This window comes from Macrotis lagotis, chromosome 2 (assembly GCF_037893015.1).
Source record: "Macrotis lagotis isolate mMagLag1 chromosome 2, bilby.v1.9.chrom.fasta, whole genome shotgun sequence".
Lineage (NCBI taxonomy): Eukaryota > Metazoa > Chordata > Mammalia > Peramelemorphia > Peramelidae > Macrotis > Macrotis lagotis.
In genome coordinates, this window is record NC_133659.1 from 333,022,551 (window position 1) to 333,044,775 (window position 22,225).

General features: G+C 39.1%; 1 protein-coding gene and 1 non-coding gene across 4 annotated transcripts in view; one reads left to right on the top strand and one right to left on the bottom strand.

The window, feature by feature from the left end:
- Positions 1 to 22,225, bottom strand: part of MRTFA (myocardin related transcription factor A) — a 214,428-nt gene that overhangs the window by 106,124 nt on the left and 86,079 nt on the right. The window lies entirely within an intron of this gene.
- On the top strand, positions 4,820 to 4,935 carry LOC141515613 (U5 spliceosomal RNA). The gene has a single exon (XR_012476376.1). It is a non-coding gene; the product is annotated as a U5 spliceosomal RNA (small nuclear RNA).

Genomic DNA, 22,225 nt, shown 5'->3' on the forward strand with positions numbered 1-22,225 from the left:
GCCATTGGGATAAAAACTCCCTCTTTGACAAAAACTGCTGGGATAATTGGAAGTCAGTATGGAAGAAACTTAGATTAGACCAACACTTCACACCCTTTACCAAGATAAGATCCAAATGGTTACAGGACTGAGACAAAAAAACAATACTATAAGGAAATTAGAAGATCAAGGACTAGTTTACCTGTCAGATCTATGGAAAGGGGAGCAGTTTATGACTAAGGAAGAGTTGGAGAACATCACCAAAAACCAATTAGATGATTTCGATTACATTAAATTTAAAAGCTTTGCACAGATAAAACCAATGTAACCAAGATCAAAGGAAATGTGGTAGATTGGGAAACAATCTTTACAACTAATGATTCTGACAAAGGACTCATTTCTAAAATATACAGAGAACTGAGTCATATTTTTAAAACAAAAAGCCATTCCCCAATTGACAAATGGTCAAAGGATATGCAAAGGCAATTTACAGATGAGGAGATCAAAGCAATCCATAGCCATATGAAAAAATGCTCTAAATCATTAATTATAAGAGAAATTCAAGTTAAAGCTTCTCTGAGGTACCACCTCACACCTCTCAGATTGGCCAATATGACCAGGAAGGATAATGATCATTGTTGGAAGGGTTGTGGGAAATCTGGGACACTATTACACTGTTGGTGGAGCTATGAACTCATCCAATCCTTCTGGAGAGCTATTTGAAACTATGCCCAAAGGGCAACAAAATTGTGCCATACCCTTTTACCCAGCAGTACCACTACTGGGTCTATGCCCTGAAGAGATGATGAAAAAGGGTAGAAACATTACTTGTACAAAAATATTTATGGCAGCCCTGTTTGTGGTGGCAAAGAATTGGAAATCAAGTGGATGTCCTTCAATTGGGGAATGGCTTGGCAAACTGTGGTATATGTATGTCATGGAACACTATTGTTCTGTTAGAAACCAGAAGGGATGGGATGTTGGGGAAGCCTGGAGGGATTTGCATGAACTGATGCTGAGTGAGATGAGCAGAACCAGAAAAACACTGTACACCCCAACAGCAACATGGGGGTGATATTCAACCTTGAAGGACTCACTCATTCCATCAGTGCAACAATCGGGAACAATTTTGGGCAATTTTGTCTGCAAAGGAGAGTGTCATCTGTATCCAGATAAGGAGCTGTGGAGTTTAAACAAAGTTCAAGGGCTATTCCCTTTAATTTAGAAAAAAACAGATATCTTATTGTCTGATCTTGTTACCTCTTACACTTCTCCTCTTTAAGGATATGATTTCTCTCTCATCACACCCAATTTGGATCAAGGTACAACATGGAAACAAAGTAAAGACTGACAGAGTGCTTTCCGTGGGGGGGGGGGGGGGCAAGAAGCAAGATTGGGGGGAAAATTGTAAATCTCAAATAATATCTTTAATAAAAATAAATTTAAAAAAACACAAAAAAAAACACAAAAAAAATACTGCCAGGCTTCAACTTGGCTCTAGCCCCATTAGGCACTTTTTTATTCAATATCTGACTATCCTCTGTCATGACCTCTGGCACTGGTGTCTCTGCTCTCAGTATTATCACCCCCAGTCATTGGAAGGAAGCTCCTTCATCCCCTTTTTTGTGCCACAAAGTCATTTTTTCTCACCCTCTCATCTTTTCCTGCAGTTCCAAAGAAAGCTGCTGGCCTCCCCTCTCAAAGCTAACCCTTTCATTCATGTTCTCATCTCATCCTGAAGACCCTGCTATTCATCCGCCTCTGACACCTTGTCCATTGGCTTCTTCTCACCAATCTCACCAACCTTCAAAGATGTGAGGCAGGTCCTCACTCCTGTCCTTGAGCTCCTGCTAAACAAATCCAAGGCTGTCAGCCTCTCGAACTCTCCGTAGCAATCTGATGTCCTTACAGACCACCCCCACCCTGCTCTCCTCTGATTACCTTTCCAGCTCTCATGCCCTCTTCCTAGAAGCAACTACCCCTCTTTTCAATCCCTTTTTACAAGGGGGTACTCTCCCCTAGAGAAGGGTGATAGCACTACATTATTCTTTTTTGGGGGGGTCCAAACTTGTGATTTCATTAGTGTAGAGAGTTCTGACTAAGGAAAGGCCTACCATGTAGACTGATGACTATTCAGCACTGCTACTCTGGATGAGGAATTGGCCTAAGAGCCAAGGCTTCCAGAGACAAAGGCTAACTCACTAGCTCGACTCTTGCTTTTCAACAACTATTCCCTCAAACTACTCATTTCCCAAGACTCCAAACAACACTTTTATGTCAATAATAACCAAATCACTTTTCTGGCTTCAGTTTCTTCAAACTACTAGGGGACATCTGTAGTAGTGTGGGGGGATCCAGCTCTGCTGGCTGAACTTTCACTTCATCTTGCAAAGATCAAGTCTCCAGGCTTCTTCCTCTGCCCTTCTCCATGTCCCCAGAACTGGAGGTGGGGTGGGGATGGGGGTGGGAATCCAGTTGGACACTGGGCTGATAGATAGATTAGCTTTTCTCTTGTCTGAAACCACTCCTTGGCCACCACCCCACCCCCATCCCATCAGAATGTAAGCTCCTTAAGGGCAGAGACTGTCTTTCTTTCTTGGATTTGTATACATTTCTATACAATTATACTTAGCATGGGCACATAAAAATAAGAATTTAATAAATGCTCTATCCATCACACAATCACTTCAAGCTTAACTCTGATTGGCCCTAAAAACTAGTTATTCCCAACTTTCCCATGTCACCTGCTGCCATAACTAATTTCTGGGTCTTTTCAGGGTCAAAATATTACAATTAGTTTTGGCTCGCTCTTACCTCTCCTTCACCCCTATATTAAGTTATCAAGTCCTAACAAATCTTTCTTTGAAATGTCTTTCAAATTAGTCCATTCCAGGTTGTCAAAACCTCATATATGGGCTACTCTTAGCGCTCGCTCGCTCTCTCTCTCTCTCTCTCTCTCTCTCTCTCTCTCTCTCTCTCTCTTTCTCATTTCCCATTTATCCTGCTCACTAAATTGGGATGAATCTTCCATCATTCAACAATCATTTCTTAAGCATCTACTATGCACAAACCATCACTGCCCCATGGCTGTTTTCCTCCTTCATCTCTGGGTTCAGGTCTCTGCTCATCACCACCATCTCCCTTGAATCATGGTCCTAAACTCCTAACTTCCCTCTTGTCTTTACCTTTCTACATCAAAACAACCTCAAATGGCAACTAAATTTAAAGGCCAGGTCAAACTGGGATCTCAGAGAATAAACTTTTCTCTTTTGGTAGAAATGCTGCCCACACTCTCAGACACAGTTGTGCTGAAGGGGGCTAATTTTGCATAACTTTTATTAAAGGGGAAGGCAGTATATCAAGATATGATCAAGGAATAAATAACAAAAGGTTCAAATAAGACTTTTTTAAAAGCTCTGGTCAATTTTGAGGACTGCAAATTCAATGTGAGTACAAAGTGAATTAAGGAAGGCATCACATGTAGCATGCTCTGATCAGATCACACGTCTCCAGTTCTGGGCCGCCAAAGAGAGGACCGTGAGAAGCCAGAGAACAGGCAAGAGACAGTGATCAGGAGAGTGAGGAGCCTGGGGAAAGACTAAGGGAATTATGCAAGTTTAAATGGAGAAAACTCAGAGTAACATGAGAGGTCTCCTCAAGACTGTTGTCGATGGCTTTAAGGGGCAGACCCAGGAGCAAACAGGATGTTTCTGAGAAGCAGACTGAAGCTCGAGCCTCCTTCAGGGAACAAGCTATCTATGGGTCCGAGTTCCCAGAATGGTTGCCGGAGTGCCATACTTGAAAGGACTGGACCAGCTGGCCTGGCTGCCCCAATAAGTAATGATATTTTGCACGAGGCTAAGGACCTCATGAAAGGGACCTAATTGCAGTTGAATCAATGACACATGAGAAATCTGGGTATGGCAAAATGAAAAGGAATCTGAATGGAGAAGAGAGTCCTGGAAGTGCCTAGTTTAGGAAAGACAGCAATATCAGCCTCAAAGAGCAAGCTAAGAGAGCTGGCTTCTTGTAGTTGAGATAGTGGAAACATCCAGCTGCACTGCCTAGGGATCTTTCCATTCTGTGGCCTAACTGTGAAAAGGTACGTTTGCCACACCTTTCCCAAACTGAAGTTGAAACCTTAGGAGAGATTTTTCCCACACAGTATTCACTTAGAAAGAACAACCTGATGCTGCCTCAAGTATGTTTGAATTGTTTACTTAAACTATTTTAGTACTGATTAAATATCTTATTTGAAATGCATGTTTTTTTAATCAATCTGCTAGCCAAAGAAAATGAGTTTTAGATGACCTGAAGAGTTCCCAACTAAACTGTTTGATATGGGGACTTGAGACATACAAGGTAGTTATCATCCATATAATCTCACAATAAATCTAGTTACACACAAAAAGATAGAATTAGGGGATGATTGCATTAATTTCCCCCTTCTCCTCCAACTCTTACACAATGTTCCTCTGATAAGAAATAGTGCCAAAGATCAAGCTAAAACAATGTGGGCACTTTCTAAAAAAAGCTCACTGGCCCACATTTTTTCCAAATATAAGACCACCCTGTTTTGTTTTTTAAAATCAAAATGCCTTCATTTTCAATTCTTGCATGGAAGACTCTGTTTGTTTAAACAGAGCACTTCAATGTCAAAATTAATTTCAAAGAATGATTTGCCAAGGAAAGTCCCCATGGATAATTTCATAGATAATCAACTCTCAGAACAATCCAGAGTTTGATTATAATGCCAGATTCTCCAATCATCGACAAAAATTCTATCACTTCCTAAGGCTATTTTTTTTTCTAAAAGAAGCACTTCAAATTGCTCAAACTTATACTTCGGTTTCTCTTCAAACCAAATAAATCTTTCGCCTTTTACTAAAGATTTCCGTGGAGAGGAACAACTAAGAGTTCTTAATTGAAAGTCATGATCAGGAAAAGAGCCTTGACATCATTTTCAAAGAATGACTACAGGAAAATTGCCCTGATATTCTAGAAGCAGAGGGCAAAATAGAAATGGAGAGAATCCACTGATCCCCCCGAGAAAGAGATCCCAAAAATCCAACCCCTAGGAATATTATAGCCAAGTTCCCGAACTCCCAAGTCAAAGAGAAAATATTACAAGCAGCCAGAAGGACACAGTTCAAATATCGTGGAGCTGCAGTCAGGATCACACAGGACTTAGCAGCAGTTACACTGGAAGCTCGTAGGGCTTGGAATACAATATACCGGAAGGCAAAAGAGCTTAGAATGCAGCCAAGAATCAACTACCCAGCAAAGCTGAATGTCCTCTTCCAGGGAAAAAGATGGACTTTCAATGAACCAGGGGAATTTCAAAGGTTCCTTTTGGAATGGCCAGAGCTGAACAGAAGGTTTGATCTTCAGATACAGGACTCAGGTGAAGCATGGAGATTGGAGGAGAGGGGGGAAATAGGAGGGACTTAATGAGGATGAACTGCATGTATAGAAAAATGATACTGATAATATTCATATGAACTATCTCGGTTAATAGAGCAGGTAGAGGGAGATTTTATAGTGGAAGCACAGGAGAAAGCTGAATTTGAAGATAAAAATATGGCGTAAAATGGAGTTAATAAGAAAAAGGGAAATGGAATGGGAGAAAGAAAAAGGAGAGGGGGAATAGTCCAAGATATTTCACATAATAAGATTTTTTTTAATTACAATGAGCTATTGCAATGATATGGAAGGGGGGGGAGGCAAGGGGGAATGAGGGAACCTTTGCTCTCATCAGAGATGGCTAGGAGAGGAAACAGCAAATATACTCAATTGGGGTATAGACAACTGGAGTAAGAAGGAGGGGGGAGCAGGGGGAAGGGGTGGGGATGTGAATAAAGGAGAAGAGGATGGACCATGGGGAGAGAGTGGTCACATATAACACATTTTCTTTTTTTACTTCTTGCAAGGGGCTGGGATTGGATGGCCTGGATTCTGGGCCTAAGGGGTGGTATGGGGGCTCAGGGCTTCTTGGCCCCAGGACCAGGGATCTGTCTGCTGCACCACTCAGCGACCCTACAGCAGAGTCAGAGTGAAAGGAGAGAAAAAATATAGTACATGGTAGTGGAGAAATAAGAAAGGAGGGAGTTGCGATCAGCAATGGCAACATTGGAAAAATATGGAAGTAACTTTTGTGATGGACTTATCATAAAGAATGTGATCCACTCACGACAGAGTTGATGGTGTTGGAACAAAGACTGAAGCACATTTTTGTTATTATTTAGGGGAGGGTGCAGGGCAAGTGGAGCTGGGTGGCCTGCCTGGGGCCACATAGCAGGGTGATCATTGGGTGTCTGGGACCGGATTTGGACCCAGGTGCTCCTGGCTCAAAGGCCAATGCTCTGTCTGCCACCCAGCCACCCCTACTATTATTACTATTTTATTTTGGGTCTTTTTTTTTCTTCTTTTTGGTTTTTGCAGGGCAGTGGGGATTAGGTGGCTTGCATGTCACATGGCTGGGTGATTGTAGAGTTTACGAGGCTGGATATGGACTCGGGTGCTCGTGGCTCCCAGGCTGGTGCTTTGTCCATTGCACCACCTGGCCATACCTACAATTATTACTATTATTTTTTTTAATTTTAATTTTTTTTCTCCCCCTTTACTTTTTTGCCCAAGCAAGTCTATCTATATTCATGGGGGGAGGGGTATTTTGTTTACTTGTAAAAAAGTATATTTTATTAATGTAAAGAAAAACATTTGTACAAAATGAGAATAAAAAATAAATTAAAAAAAAAACAAATTGCTCAAACTTTTCCCAGCTTAACTCCTATTTCTTATCCATCTACAAAGAAGACTAAAGCCTCTCATACCACACAACTGGAAAACTGAGTTTTCTTGTCCAATTTTGAATTACTTTTATCAGGTAAGACCTTTCTAAGCTTTCACTTAAAAGAATATCTGAATGTCCGAAACCTATCTTCAGCCTCAAATACCTTTCAGAAAGAACAGAAACAGATTTATCTTGCCCTTTCTACAAAAACTCCCCCAACATCTTTCAGTTTTGGCAGGTCTTGACAAAATCCCCTTTCCCTATACACCCTTACAGGGAGGGGAATTTGGGTCAAGAACACTGCCAACTTTTAGTTGCCTTAGGCAAATTTCCAAACCCAGATCAAGTCCATGAGGTTAAACATTTCTCAATGACGCAGTATTCCTCAGAGGGAGGAATAAGGAAAAGGTCCAAAAACCTATTCTTCCCAAAGCAATTAAAAAAAAAACCAGCCAATTCAAGTCTTTGTCTTGTTCCAGAGAAATTAGTGAAGCTAATCCATATTTTATTTACCCCAAACAATGTCTCTACCACAGGCAAAAAATGCTGGGAAATGAGAAAAGAGGTTATTGCAGAAAAATAAGGTTAATCCAATCGATCAATTAATTTCTAGAGTATAAACATATCCTATGACTTCCAATCATGATATATATATAGGAAAAAAAGTCTTTAATAAAGTGAGAGGATAGAAAGCTATGGGATAGAATAACCTAAAATTGAAAAAATATGTTGAGTAAAGAGTTCAGCTGACACAGGAGTAGAAATCCACATCTGAATCCCATCACTTGGACTATTTAAATTATTTGTTCACACATGTATGTGTTTACACATGTTCTTACACGCATACGTATATACACATAACTATCAATTATCAAAACTCATGTTTTAGAGGATCATTACATAAATATGAATTGTTTTGTGGAATGAACTTATCCATTAAACCAATTTCAAGACTGGACCAATGATGGTAGTATTAGCCTATATCTGTACACCGTTAAGCTATGCTTTCTCACTTAATTCTCATAATTAAGGGAAAACTGGACTATTATTATTATTTTCATTTTAAAAACAAAGAAACTGAGAAACAGACAGTTGGTGTTTTGCTCAGACTCCTGTTAGCTCCTTCCATAATACCAAGCAGCTATTCAACTGAAGTTGTTGAAGGAGTAAGAAATTGTTCACAAAAAGATGTCCAAGTTTTGTACTTACTTTTGCCCATCAGAATTGCTCACCATCACACTGGCAACAAAACTATTTAAATTCTAAATCACAGTCTACAGTCAAAGCTAGTCAAGAAACCCCAGAGAACCTAAAGAATCCAGACTCCAGGAGCAACTAGGTGGCACATGGATAGAGCACCAGTCCTGGAGTCAGGAAGACCTGAGTTCAAATCTAACCTCAGCCACCTAATACTTGCCCAGCTGTGTGACCTTGGGCAAATCATTTAACCCCATTGCCTTAAATAAACAAAATTTAAAAAAAAGAATCCAGACTCCTCATTTAGAAATGGAAATGGAAGCCCAAGGTGATATAAGGGGTAGAATTTGAACTCAGGTTCTATGAATCCAGAATCATGTTCTTGCTACAGCATCCAATTTAAGAAGCAATTATTAAGCATCAACTAGGACACATCAGTCTTCAAATCTTCTCTGTAGACAAAGAAATGCTCAATTACGAATAATCCAAGAACCCGCCAGTAGGAGCTCCTCTTCCCCCTGTGACAGAGTCACATCACTTTTCCAAGACCCTGCTCCTCCCTCATCTGTTAGCTTAGTTGCTATCTCAGGTCCTTTCCAGCTCTAAGGCTCAGGATCCTCTGAATTCACTTCTGAGAGTGAGTCAACCAGTAGTTATTAAGTACTTACCAGTTGTCACAGTCTACCGGGGAATCAACACAAAAAACCTCTGTGCAGCAACAAGAACTAGGCAAGATGAACTAGAGATAATCAGCATGAGAGTCTGAAGGCCAAGAAGAATTAGGAATGAGAGAAGGTGAGGTCTGATCTGGAACTTGAAGGGAGTCTGGGAAGCCTGAAGGCAGAGCATTCTAGGGAAAGATGTATAGCCAGAAAAAAAATGTGGAGACTGGGGAGATGGAGGGTCATATTCTAAGAAAAGCAGGGAAATCAGTATCACGGGAGCAAAAAATCCATAAGGATGAAAAAAGTGTAAGAAGGCTGGAAATGTTACAAGGGCCATATTAGAGAAGATTCTAAATACCAAGCCAGGATTTTACATCTGGAGATGGACACAATAAAGAACCAAAGGATTTGACCAAAAAGGGCAGTCAGACTTGTGCTTCCGGAAGCTCAAATTGACAAAATTTGACTGAGCAGTAGATGAAGTGAACTGGGACCAGAGATGGAGGAGGCCAGTCTGGCTGTACCAAATGTCCAGGTCATGAGGTGGGGTGAAGGCCTGCATTAGAGTGGCAATGGCAGTCAGTCAGCCACACAGCTAGTATTTGTCATAGACAGGCAAGATTTGAACCCAGATTTTTCTGACTTGAGACCAGCTCTGTGTGCACTAGACTATCCTGCCTTTCTAAACCCCTTTTACAGAAAAGGAGGCTAAAGCCAAAAGAAGTTAAAGAACACACAACCATGGTCACACAATCGAAGCATCTGAACCAAGATTCCAATCTGGGACTCCTGATGACAAGTCTAGGCCAAAGAACCCTACTGTTTTCAATCACTCCTCCCTGACTTATTAAAGGAATACTTGGTTATAGGACAGAGGTTCCTCAAAGAGAAAAAAAGGCACTTTTCTCCTTTTCCATGAGAACTAGTATGGGAATTAGATTTTGAGAGCCTCCAAGAAAAGAGAAGCATTTCTCAACTTCATTCCTATGGTATATGTCACAGTCGGGAAGGGAGACTTTGGAAAAAGATGCTTTCCCAAACCACCAGAAGCCATGCCTCAGCCTCCGGGGATGACTAACCACTCAAACTTTATGGGGTTGATGTCATACTGGCAGTGGCCAATATTTCACTGGCTGAACATGTTGACTCTTGATATCCAGTTACAGGGCAAAGGGATGAACATCCTGTAAAAATCAAGAAACTTCATATGCATAACCATAACAACATGTAGCAACTTTTATCTCAAAAGTAATTTGTAAACCTTAACAAATCTATCTCCACCATGAGTTGTTTATGGAAACGTTTGTTAAACTTTAATTTCTCTAATTCTTATTTCACATAATAACTCATGTGTTAGACAAAAATGCTTCCAAACACTTCCAAAGGCAAATGCAATTTGGAATGTATTTAAACTAACAACTAACTAAACCAATGCTAAATAACTGCTTGAAGAAGGGAAGTTTACCAATGAAAGATCCTCTAGCCTCTAAATTCTATTATGAGTATAGCAGCAAAGTCAAAGATGCTTAATATCCCAAGAAAATAAATTCTGAGAGAAGGTATTTTCTGATTCCACATTCCAAATCCTCACTCCATAAACACCAGCATAATGGCCAACCTCCCTTAGGAATACTCGGGCTCTAGCATTATTCCAAGGGGCTATGGGTGAGAAGCAAAAGAAAAGGTTAGAGTAGGCAAGTTGTGGCAGCACCCTAATAAACCACCTCCAAGCTGGCTGGTCTGGACTTAAATCTCAATGGGATGACTCTCACGCTTTAGTGACAAATAGGGAGATACTTTCCAAGGGACTGAAGCAGAAAATTGTTCTACTGAACTGAAGCATATCAAAAAGAAACAATGAAATCCTTAGTCTCTAAAGGAAAAGCCAATTAAAATCTGTGCGTACTTCTACGTGAAGGTACCAGCTTGGACCCAAGTCACAAGTTAGGAGATATGTAAAGAGACTCTCCTTCTATATCTATAGAATCTGATACAAAACCGAATGCTAATTTTAGCTATGATCCTGGATAAGTCATTTGACCTCCATCCAGTTTCTGCTTTTGTACAATGGGGATAATAATAGTCCCAACCTCCCAGAGCTGTTCTAAGAATCAACTGAGATAATAATTATAAAGCCCTTAGTACATATAACTTTATAAATGTTAGCTATAATTATTATTTTTTTAATTTCAAACAAGGATGATACTTGCCACCAACAGAAAGTCAGAGTTAAATCTCAGGTAATCAGGAATCAAGAATGATCGCCTGTCTGTGGGCCCACTCTGTCTTCCCATTACAAGTCTGTCTCCTCAGAGAGTCACAAAACCCAAGAATCTCACAACTGACCCCACAGGATCCCTCCAGCCACAATCTAACCCAGCTTGACCAGCCTCCTACTACAACCCATGACCCAAGCCTCCCCACCCTCACCCCAGGCTCTAGCCTGCCTTCCCAAGAGTTACTCCCTCTTCCGTCTTCTAAAGGACAGGAAGCAAGTTATTCCAAAGACTGACTTGACTAAAATGTGCCCTTGTGAAGCTTCTTTTTATTGCTCTGAGTTTTGTCTTCAGAGGCCAAGAAGAGCAACTGTCCTCCAAAAAATCTTCACATTTTTCATCTTAAAACAATCTATATCAGTATCTTGTCTAGTGGAACATATGAGGCTCAGGCTAAACTCAAAAAGACTTTTTCTACATGCTGTATAATGAGACCAGCCAAGTCTATGGGTATTTCAGAAATAGACACAGGACAGGATGGTTTCCTTAAATATCTATCAAATTCAAACATACTAGTGGCCATGACCAGAACTAAAGTAACACACAATTCACTTTTCAAACTGCCTGAACAAAAGGATATTATTGGGGGCAGCTAGGTGGCGTAGTGGTTAAAGCACCGGCCTTGGAGTCAGTAGTACCTGGGTTCAAATCCAGTCTCAGACACTTAATAATTAATTACCTAGCTGTGTGGCCTTGGGCAAGCCACTTAACCCCATTTGCCTTGCAAAAAAAAAAAAAAGGACATTATTGCTGGGTAATAAATTATTATTCTTCAGTGTAAAGTCAAGTCAACAGAAAATTATTCTTAAACATTTCAAAAGTAGAAGATCTACTGATAGTCATTCATGATACTAGAACCAGTAGCAACAAAAACCAATGTGAAATTCCGCAAACTTCTAACCTTGAGGGCGAGAAGAGGAGAGGGAAAAGATCAAGAGACCTCTTTTTAATCTAGAGTCAGCTAAGACCTTCATAAACCAAATGTTTCTTCTATAACAATATCTAGGTTTAAATTTACTTCTCATCCAAAAAAAAAACACTTTGCTACATCGGAAAAAATTCCACGTTTGTGGCAAGAAACTCAAATGGCTTTGCTTAATGTCAAGGCTCTTCAAATACAAGAATTTGGTTGTGGGCCAGGAGAGGTGGTACTAGAAATTTTACTTCATTGTGATTCATAAAGATAACCATTCCAATCTTTTGAGCTGGTAAGAACCATGACTGAAAACGACAGCCTCCAGGGGAGTGCCTAGAACTTCTATGAGTTTTACAAGAGATATGAACTGGAATCAAGACTCATCTGGGAGGTAGTGGAGACCAAGGACAAAATTCAATGTGAACCCAACAATTCGTCCCCTCTAATATTTTGAAATCTGGTCAAAATAATTGGTCATAGCCTTGAAGGGGGGAAAAAGAAGAGTCAAAGGAGGAGAAATGAGAATGCCATGCAACTGGTACTACTTTCCTAGGGCCCCACTGCCAAGTACAAGTTCACTCCTAAGCATCTCAAAACTGATCTCTCTTGGTCCCCATTGGCAATGTCCTCAACTTCCTCTTCTTGCCCCAATGCCCCAAAGTTACTAGGATCCTCCATTTTCCAAGAACCCACAGGAATACAGCTTCCCCTCCTCCGGGCCTCTTTGCCTTACTCAAAGGCTAGTTCTTCTTGGAATGCAAAGAAAAGGAAATAAAATCTAGCAGAATGTTTCATGAACTTAATGAAAGATAATAAAACCTAATCAATCACCATGCCTGAGTTGTGAAGTCTTTAGCTACAGAATTAAGAAACAGAAAACAAAATGAGGCAACACGACACAGACTTAAAGGAAAATAACCAAACTAGTTCTACTTAACCCACTGCCTAAAGGGGAACAAGGTAACAAATAATAATAATTAGGACGAAAAACCACTATTTTGTTACTGTGACAAAAGCCGCTAGGGAGCGCAACAGTAACAAAAATGGCTTTTTCCCATTGAGTCACATGAATTTCTTAAGTAGTACTTCAGTCCTTTGCTAATATGAACCACAGGGCAGCTAGGTGATGCAGTGGATAGAGCACTGGCCTTAGAGTCAGGAGGATAGAAGTTTGAATACAGTCTCAAACACTTGACTCTCACTGAGTTGTGTGACCTTGGGCAACTCGTTTAACCCTGACTGCCTCCATCCAGGGTTATCTCCAGTCATCCTGATTCAGATCTGTCCACTGCACCCAGATAACTCTGGAGGAGAAAGTGAGGTTGGTGACTTAGTACAATCTCCACTCACTCCAATCCAATTCATGTGCTTGGCATGGCATCACCTCCCTGATGTCAAGGTCTTCTTTGAAAATGAAGGACAAGGGGCAGCTAGGTGGCGCAGTGGATAAAGCACCGGCCTTGGAGTCAGTAGTACCTGGGTTCAAATCCAGTCTCAGACACTTAATAATTAGTTACCTAGCTGTGTGGCCTTGGGCAAGCCACTTAACCCCATTTGCCTTGCAAAAACCTAAAAAAAAATGAAGGACAAACATTATTATAATATTAACCATACATAAACAGAGAATTTCAAGAAATCATCCAAAAAAACTACTGCAAACAATTAGCAATTTTAGCAAGTTGTAGGAAATAAAATAAATCCTCAACTTTTCTATATATGACTAGCAAGATACAGCAGGAAGAGCTAGAAAGAGAAATTCCATTCAAAGTAACCTCAGACAACATAAAATACCTGGGAGTCTATTTACCAAGGCGGACTCAGAAACTTTTTGAAAACAATCAAAACACTTCTCATACAAATTAAATCATATTTAAATAACTGGGCAAGCATCAACTGCTCATGGATAGGTAGAGCTAATATAATAAAAATGACAAGTCTACCAAAATTAAACTACCTGTTTAGTGCCCTACCAATCAAAATTCCAAAAAATTACTTTAATGAGTTAGAAAAAGTTGTAATTCATATGGAAAAATAAAAGGTCAAGAATCTCCAGGGATTCAATGAAAAAAAAAGTGCAAAAGAAGGTGGCTTAGCCAGCCCTACCTGATCTAAAATTATATTATAAAGCATCAGTCATCAAAACTGTTTGGTATTGGCTAAGAAATAGAGTCGTGGACCAGTGGAACAGACCAGGTGCAATAGCAGAAAATGATTATAGTAATCTGCTGTTTGATAAACCCAGAGTCCAGCTATTGGAATAAAAACTCTTTGATAAAAACTGCCGGGAAAATTGGAAGTTACTATGGAAGAAACTTAGATTAGACCAACACCTCATACCCTATACTAAGAAAATATCCAAATGGATACAAGATTTAGACTTAAAAAAACAATATTATAAGCAAACTAGAAGATCAAGGACTAGTTTAACTGTCAGATCTATGGAAAGGGAAGCAGTTTATGACTAAGGAAGAGATGGAGAACATCACCAAAAACAAACCAGATGATTTTAATTACATTAAATTAAAAAACTTTTGCACAGACAAAACCACTGTAACCAAGATGAAAAGAAATGTAGTAAACTGGGAAATAATCTTTACAACTAATGTTTCTGACAAAGGACTCATTTCTAAAATATACAAAGAACTAAGTCAAATTAAAAAAAAAAAGCCATTCCCTAACTGACAAATGGTCAAAGGATATGCAAGGACAATTTACAGATGAGATCAAAGCAATCCATAGTCATATGAAAAATTGTTCTAAATCATTACTTATTAGAGAAATGCAAATTAAAGCTTCTGTGAGGTACCACCTCACACCTCTCAAACTGGCCAATATGACCAGAAAGGACAATGATCATTGTTGGAAGGGTTGTGGGAAATCTGGGACACTAATACATTGTTGGTAGAGTTGTGAACTCATCCAACCTTTCTGGAGAGAAATTTGGAACTACACCTAAAGGGCAACAAAAATGTATATACCCTTTGATCCAGCAATACCACTACTGAATCTATACCTTGAAGAGATGATGAAAAAGGGTAAAAACATCACTTGTACAAAAATGTTCATAGCAGCCCTGTTTGTGGTGGCAAAGAATTGGAAATCAAGTGAATGTCCTTCAACTGGGGAATGGCTTAGCAAATTGTGGTACACGTATGTCATGGAACACTATTGTTCTATTAGAAACCAGGAGGGACGGGAATTCAGGGAAACCTGGAGGGATTTGCATGAACTGATGCTGAGTGAGATGAGCAGAACCAGAAAAACACTGTACACCCTAACAGCAACATGGAGGTGATGATCCACCTTGATGGACTTACTTATTCCATCAGTGCAACAATCAGGAACAATTTGGGGCTGTCTGCAATGGAGAATACCATCTGTATCCAGAGAAAGAACAGTGGAGTTTGAACAAAGACCAAAGACTATTACCTTTAATTTAGGGAAAAAAAAACTGATATCTTATTTTCTGATCTTTCTATCTCTTATACTTTATGTGTCTTCCTTAAGGATATGATTTCTCTCTCATCACATTCAATTTGTATCAATGTATACCATGGAAACAATGTAAAGACTAACAGACTGCCTTCTGTGGGGGGGGGAGTAAGATTAGGGGAAAAATTGTAAAATTGTAAAACTCAAAATAAATAAAATCTTTATAATTCAAAAAAAATCTATGAACTGACTAAAAAGTACTAACACTGAAAAATCAATTATATGAACCATAAATTGGTTAGCATGAGAGAAATTAAAAGACAACCCTTTGACTACAATAACCATGATGCTCTCTGTTGTTTCCCTCTCCTCTTAGGTGAAGATGGACATACCAAAAGCCATTTGGCTCAGTTGCTGGGACAAAGAGGCAGGAAAGAATGCCTCTGCCTTCAGGTAAGCTCCAAAGCTCAAAGTTATGCTCAGTACAGATCAACAAGAATGCGGGACAGGGAAGAAAAGAGGCAGGGAGGGGTATCAGTTTAGAGTCTTAATGTCACCATCTGTAAAATGATGTTACATTTAGTTATGTTATGGAACTAAATGACTCTGAATCTTATAGACTGAGCCCTTTCTTCAGAGGTGGTTTTTAATGTGACAATGAAGCAAATCCCTTCAAGGAGGGCAATGATGTGCCACAAATAACTCCACACAGGGGTGGAATGGGGAACACCCTGTTCTTCCCATGGGTTTGCATAATTAGTTAGAAACGATTTGCTCTCTGTAAATAGTGGGTGATCTCCCCTGAGTACACCCCAACTTTTATTTTAAGCTGTGCTTACTAAGCAAGCTGTTTAATAATCATGCAGAGAGCTTAAAAATACTTCTCCCACCTTTTCTCAACATCAAGCACACAGAGTGAGCCATCCATCAAGGGCTAATGCCATAGTGTCTATGTGGGGAGTCTGACTGGTACCTAACATTTCACAATGATTCACACTTCTTCACCTCAAGTTGCTCACTACACTTTAGAAACTTTTTAGCAGTACATAGGAAATCTATGCAAAGGTTTACAACAGTAAACAGAAGAAAACTGTAGATAGAAATACTCTGATGTAGCAGGATCGCTGACAGCAGGCTCATAAAAGGGATGAGGAAATAGACCACCTTAGGTTCCACTGGCAAGGCTTGAGGTGATGGGCCCAAGGGCTGTGTGTCAGTAAATCAACCAGCTTGATTAAGTGCTTACTGCTTGTCAAGTTCCATGGTAAGGGTGCATGTGTGTGTGTGTGTGTGTGTGTGTGTGTGTGTGTGTATCTGTGTGTCTGTGTGTGATGAAAAGAAGAAAAATGGGAAGAGGGGAATAGAAGAGGAAAAAGAAACACACAGGGAGAAAGGTAATAAGAATAAGTGGGAGGAAAGGAGAGTGATTAAACGGAAACGTAAGAGGAAAAGAGGAAGAGGGAAAGAGGGAAAGAAAGGGGGAAGATAAAGACAGAGAAGAGGAGGAGAGGAGACACAGAGAAGGGAGAGGGAAAGGGGGGAGAGGGAGAGCAAATGCATGAGCACTTTTTCCACATGCTCCATGGTCTCATACCAAGTTGTTCCACAGAAATGCCCTTTCAAGCAGTTTAAACACTTCAAAATAACGTCACCATTTTATTCCCAAGGGAGCTGAGATTATTCTTGCCCATCAAAAACAAAAAATAACTTTGTGTGCTTCTAGTTTATAAAACTTCTGAAAGGCTTAGCTAATTGAGGGTATGTCTGTGTGCATAGGAGGGCTCACCAGCTCTGCCAAGAACACAGGCTAACACAAACACTGCAAAGATAAATTTTAATAAATCTTACAAAGAAGAAACAAAGGCAAAAATGTGAAAGGGATTTTATACAAACTCTACTGGTCAAAGGGAACAGCTTAATGGCAAGGAGTTCCTCCTCTGCCTGCACAGATCTCAAACATCAACCCTCCTTCCTTAGCTAGGAGACTCACAACCAGAAATTAGGAGAACCTTTAGTAAAATCTGGTAGCCATTCTCATTTCAGAATTCAGATTTCCAAATTATCTTTAAGTCAATCAATTTAATTACTAAACTAGAAACAAGGCAGGATCTGAACTGAACTAACTTAAGTTAGTAGCAGTAGCTACTGTTCCTCTGATTAGAGGGTGGAGCAGAAAACTCTTCTCCAAACCTAGGGAATTCTTCATTTCCCATCAGCTGCATTCTCTGGATTCCATTCCACCATCAGCACCTAAATAAATCTTTACTGTATTGTACTGTATCCTATGTTAGAACATCCAAATTAACAGAAATGTGCTTTCCTGACCTAGTCTTCAGAAATATGCTCCCTGAAACAAATCATGTACTTTACATGAGGATATATAAATGATACACATACATATTCATAGACACAGGTTTGTATCAAAAGTCAGACTTCTGTTATCCCAACATTCTAATACTGGTCCAATATTTGGACCCAAAAATCAACAAACGGCACAACCAAAGGCACAACCAAGACAGTGGGAAGACAGGTGCCTGGTAGAAGCCAGCCCAAATGCTTCTCATCCCAAATGCTTCAAGCAGATTTAAAAAGGCACCAGATCAAACACTGAAAGGGAAATGAAGAAAACTTAAGCTTTAGGCCAACCCAGGTCAGCATAGAGACAAGAGATAGGAAGGTCTACAGACATTGGGATGGGACCAAACCAGGAGCCTGCCAAAGAAGGCCACCCCAGTGACAGAGAAGCTGGGAACTGGACATAGACCGGAGCCTAGCCAGCCTCAGGCCCAGGGAGACCAATGTCAACTAGCATTACCCCGGTCCTGGGTTACAAACTTAGGATGGATTTGCAGAAGGGAGCACCATTGCCAGGGAGAACTACTGAAAAAGGAGAAGGTTCAGACATGAGCAGCAGCAACATCACAGCTTAGCCTACAAAGCAATAATCAGGACCAGAGTCCAGAGCAAAGTGGAGCCTGCAGTTCTGCCCCTCAAACCCTGGACCAACCCAATATTCCAAGAAAGCAGCAACCAGACAAACCCAAACCTCCTCTCCAAAAGTGAGCAGAGCAGAACCCTAATAGCAAGTCTGAAGTCAGGCAAACCCCACTATAACAAACTACTATGATGGCAGGGATCCTCAAGACATAAACACAAGGGAGGATGACTCCAAAACACCACCAGCAAAACCTCAGACAAACTCAACCAGGATTTCTAGAAGAGATGAAGCAAGAATTTAAAGAATAAATTTCATAAGTAAAATGAGAGCACTTGAGCAAGAAACTGGAAAATAAATGAGAGCTATGAAAGAAAGATTTGGAAAGGGAATTAACTGCTTGGCCTAAGAGGTACAAAACTTTGCCCAATCAACAAACTCTGAAAATAAGAATGTTCCAAAATAGCAGCCAATTATTTCATGAGGCAACAAGAAATACTAAAAAAAATGAGAAGACTGAAAAAAATTGAAGAAAATGTAATCTAGCTCATTGGGGGATGGGGGGGGGGGAGAATGACCTGGAAAACAAATTGAAGAGAAAACAATTTAAGAATCATTGGACTATCTAAATAACATGACCAAAAAATGAGCCTAGTTATCAATTTTTTAGAAATCTTTAAACTGTCCAGACCACCTAGAACCAGAAAGCAAAGTAGAAATAAAAAGAATGCATCAGATCACCTCCTTAAAAAACTCCTTCCCAGGAACATCATTGACAAAATCGGTGCTTCCAAGTCAAAGAAAAAATATGGTAATCCAGAAAGAATGAATTTAAATATACATGAGTCACATTCAGAATCACACAAGATTTAGCACCCATCCCTATAAAGGCAGGAAGAAGTTAGAACACGGTATTCCAGAAGGCAAAGACTATAGGTCTACAGGGAAGAATATTTCACCCTGCAAAATGAAGTGTAATGCTACAAAAAAACTAATCTGTAATAGAGGACTTGCAATCATTTCTGATGAAAAGGTCAAAGTTGTTAAAAAACTTTGAAGTTCAAACATCATGAGTAAAGAGAAACATAACAAGGTAAACCTGAATGAAGAAAGATAAAACAAGGATAAACAACTTACAATTGAATATAGGGTGAGGATACATGTATCCTCAGAGAACCCTATTATCATCAGGGTTCACAGAGACAAGCTTAGGAATGCTGACAACCAGCCAACATCTCTTCTGACACTGCCACCACCATGCATTCACAAATGGACTAATTAAATGTCAGCTAGTTGCACCTCTTGCCACAAATCTCTTCCTCCTTTAGCCCATCCTCCACAATCCTTCCTAAAGGACACCTCACTCCCTCAGTGTTGGCTGCTTAATGAATGAATGCAGATTGATTAAAAAGTTTAAGTCGGTAGTTAGAGTCACAGAACAAGGCAAATGACAAGAAATGTCCATGAATGTCTTCTTTAAAGAAAAAACTTCAAATCTACCACAATCACAAACCACAAGTTGTTCAGTCATTTCCTAATGGACAGGCTACCACCAACAAAGTTGCTCTGTTTTTGAATAGAGAATTACTTTTCCTTTTTCTTTGACCTCCGTGGGACACAAACCTAGTTCTACTGGTGCTGGATCAAAGGGTCTTCACAGTTTGATAGCCCTTTTCGACAGAGTTCCAAATTGTTCTCCAAAATGATTGAATCCATTCATGATTGCACCAACAATGAATTATTACTGTTTCAATTTTCCCACTTCTCCAACATTTGTTATATTAGCCAATCTGTTAGGAGTGAAGTGGTACCTCAGAGTTGCTTTAATTTCCATTTCTCCAATCAATTGTAATTTACAGTCTTTTTTTAAGGTTTTTTTTTTTTGCAAGGCAATGGGGTCAAGTGGCTTGCCCAAGGCCACACAGCTAGGTAATTATTAAGTCTCTAAGGCTGGATTTGAACTCAGGTACTCCTGACTCCATGGCCAATGCTCTATCCACTGCACCACCTAGCCACCCCTGGACAGTATTTTTTTTTAATATAACTATAGATGGTTTTGATTTCTTCATCTGAAAACTGATTTCATATCCTTTGACCATTCTTCATTTGGGGAATGACTTGTATTTTTTATAAACTTGATACTGTTTCCTATATAGTTGAGAAATAAGGCCTTTATTAGAGAAACTTGCTGTAAAAATTCTCCCCCCCACCCCATTTTCTATTTTTCTTCTAATTTTGGCAGCAATAGTTTTACAAAACCTTTTTAATTTTGTGTATTCAAAATTATCCATTTTACATCTCACAATTCTATCTCTTACTGAGTCATAAATTCTTCCCTTATTCACAGATATGTCAGGTAAAATTTTATATGCTCCCCTAATTTGCTTATGATAACACCCCATGTGCCTACATCATATTACCATTTTGACAGTATCTTGGTATATAATGTGAGATATTTGTCTATACCTAATTTCTTCCAAAATCCTTTATAGTTTTCCCGACAGTTTTGCTCTAATAATGAGTTCTTGTCCCAAAAGCTTGGGTCTTTGAATTTAACAAATACTTAGATTACTATGGTCATTTACTACTGTATATTGTTATACATATTCTATTCCACTGATCCACTATGCTATTTCTTAGCCAGTACCACAATATTTTCATAATTACTATTTCATAACACAAATTGAGATCTAATAATGCTAGGCTACATTCCTTCACATGTCTTTTTATGGATTCCCTTAATATTCTTGACCTTTTGTTCTTCCAGATGATTTTTTTCTTTCTCTATAAAATAATTTTCAATAGTGTGATTACCAAGGTAAATTTAGGTAGAACTGTCATTTTTATTATATCAGCTCAGCCTACCCATATATGCAAATATTTCTCCAATTGTTTAGATCTATATTTGTGTGAAAAGCATTTTGCAATTGTGTTCATATAGTTCTTGGCTTGTCTTGGCAGGTAGACTCCCAAGTCTTGTAGATTGTCTCAAGTTATTTGAAGTGAAACTTTTCTTTCTATTAGACTTCGTTGGTAATATACAGAAACGTTGAAGATTTATGTGGGTTTACTTTATAACCTGTAACTTTACTAAATTTTTGTTTCAACAATTGTTTTACTTGCTTTTCTAAGGCTCTTTAAGTATGCCATCATCTTCTGCAAAAAGTTATAGTTCTGTTTCCCCACTGCCTATTCCTTCAATTTCTTCTTGTCTTGCTGCTATTACCAGCATTTCTAGCACAACATTGAATAACTGGAGTGAAAATTGACATCCTTGCTTCATCCCTGGTCTTCCAGTTCACTCCTATTACAGATAATGTTTACTAATGGTTTTAGATAAATACTTCTTATCATTTAAGGAAAACTACATTTATTTCTATGCTTTCTAGTGTTTTAATAGGAATGAGTGATGTGTTTTGTAAAATTTTTTCCTGCACCTTATTGAGATAATCATGACTTATTTTTTTGTTGATATCATTAATTATGCTTATAGTTTTCCTAATATCAAAATTTTCAATCTGGTATTTAATTGGGAATGCTTAAATTGTTCCTTTGCTAGTTTTTTTTTATTACATGCCCAATTTACTGCTATAACTTCTCTCTTTTGCTCTCTGATGCTGATATTTAGAGATATAAATTTTCCCCCTAAGTGCTGCCACATCCCACAAATTTTGGTATGTTATCTCATGGTTGTCATTCTGTTTAATGAAATTGATTAATTTTATGATTTGTTCTTTGACCACCCATTCTTTAGGATTAGATTATTTGCTTTCCAAATAATTTTTAAGCTGTTAGTATTTTTAGTAGCTTTTACTAAATTTACTAAATTACTAAAGTTAGTAGCTTTACTAAATGTAATTTTTATTGCATTATGATCTGAAAAGGATGCATTTAATATTTTGGCTCTTTTGTTTGTGCTCTAATACACAATCAGTTTTGGGAAAGGTACCATGTACAGCTGAAAAAGATACACTCCCTTCTATTTCCTTTCAATTTTCTCCAAGGGCTATCATTTACAACTTTTCTAAAATTCTT